At 42.1% G+C, this 1793-nt stretch overlaps 1 protein-coding gene across 2 annotated transcripts in view; it reads left to right on the forward strand.

The window, feature by feature from the left end:
- oprm1 (opioid receptor, mu 1) overlaps window positions 1–1793 on the forward strand; it is a 31343-nt gene that overhangs the window by 1063 nt on the left and 28487 nt on the right. The window lies entirely within an intron of this gene.

The following is a 1793-nucleotide window of genomic DNA, read 5'->3' on the forward strand; positions in this document are numbered from 1 at the left end:
CGCAAAGGGCGACAACCCAACGCAAGTGTAAAGAAACGAACACACTTTTCTTTTTACAGTATGAAATTGTGTCCCTTGATGCGCCTCTTTGATCCACAGCCCAATAACCGAGCGGGGGAAAATCGCATTACTCCCGTGTTGGCGCTGAACAAAAACATGATCCACCGTAAAGCCCCCCCGTGTCTCTGGACTTACAGTGCACGCACGTCGGAGAAAAGCCCATAAATAGTTGAAAAATGCGTTTAAATAAGCAACAGATGGCCACGTGTTTCTCCCTGCTCAGCTTCGCAATTTCAGATTTTACGCACAAGACTGGGAAACGTTCAGTTTCTAAAGAAGGAGCTATTAATGGCTGCATTATGCCCACTATTTTCCTCCTTTGTGCGTAAAATTGGATTAAAATAAACATCCCATTGTGATCCACATGCTATTAATTAACATTTTGAAGTTGTGTGTAAAGAAATGTCAGCTTTGGAGAGTCTTATCTGAATGTCAGCTTCTGCTTCTCGCATGGTAGAAATTTGCTGCTCTCCTCAAACATCAAAAGTTCTGATATCATAATTCGTCTGGAATCAGTTTCATCGATAAGGTGGGTCTAATTAGATATGAAAAGCTGAAATTTGTGTTAGCAAGATGCACCTGGTGAAGCTCTTTCTGGTGGATTAAAGAGTATTAGCTTGGTAGAAGGAACAGCAGGGAAAGGACAGATGCGCTTGGAGAAGAACTGGCCAGGGGAGAACACTTAAAGGCCGAATGATCGTCGTCGAGTGTATGCAAGGATTATGTGAGGAGAACTGAGATGAAGAGTTAAGGCTTTCTGCTCTGGTGTGTGCAGAAAACCTCAAGAGAGAGATTCTTGTTGATCTCTTACAGGGGGCAAGCAGCAGCCAGGCAGAAGGCTGGCTTTGAGGAGGTTATCAAGCAAGAGCTTATTCCCATCTGGTGGTGAAGTCCAAACAAGGAAGAGAGTTTTGTGCACCGGTTGACGTTACACAGCTGCTTCGTCTTATCGACATATTAATCCATTTATCTCTGTGTGATTCTGCACCCAAAATTCTTCAACCTTCACGGGAAATTAGGTTTAATGGTAAAAATCTACAAACTGGCAGCTGTTTGTGACAAACAAATCATCCAGAGTAAAACTACAGGTAGTTTTTTTTTTAACATTAAACATAAAATGTTTAATGTTAAATGACAGCTGCGTCTTTAACGTTTGGATGGTGTGCTCATGGGGAAAGCCCATCAGTTGGTTTGATATATTTTTTTGAGTTTGCATGTTTCAACAGAGTTCAAGTCAGGTGATTATGAAGGCCAGATGTCCTCTTTGACCAAGATAGATTTGCTGTTTGAAGGGCCACTGATGCCTTCAAACAAATTACTTGATTTTTGTTTTTCAACCAATGATTGAGTGAATTTTACTCGCCACACACACACACACACACTACAGATTCCCAGTGTCAGTGGCAGCACAGCAGCCTATGAGCACCACTGAGCCACTGCCATACGTCACTCTTTGGGTTATTGAAATAGTTGTGAATTTCTTGTACTTTCAGGCGCAGTGATGTACGACTCAGAGAGCGTAGGGCCTTTTCATCGTTAGTCTGTGCTTTGCTGTTGAAACTGAAACCTATAGGCTGCTGTCATCATGTCTTACTGTGGGTGGACTGCTACCAAAAAAAATGCACAATATTTTTACGATATGCGAAGGCACACGACACACCCGAGGTCATGTGTGTGTGTTACGTTGTTTCAGAAGTTAAAATAAAGTGCAGCAGCCTTCAATATATATATAT

Source organism: Poecilia reticulata, linkage group LG15 (assembly GCF_000633615.1).
Source record: "Poecilia reticulata strain Guanapo linkage group LG15, Guppy_female_1.0+MT, whole genome shotgun sequence".
NCBI classification, from domain to species: domain Eukaryota; kingdom Metazoa; phylum Chordata; class Actinopteri; order Cyprinodontiformes; family Poeciliidae; genus Poecilia; species Poecilia reticulata.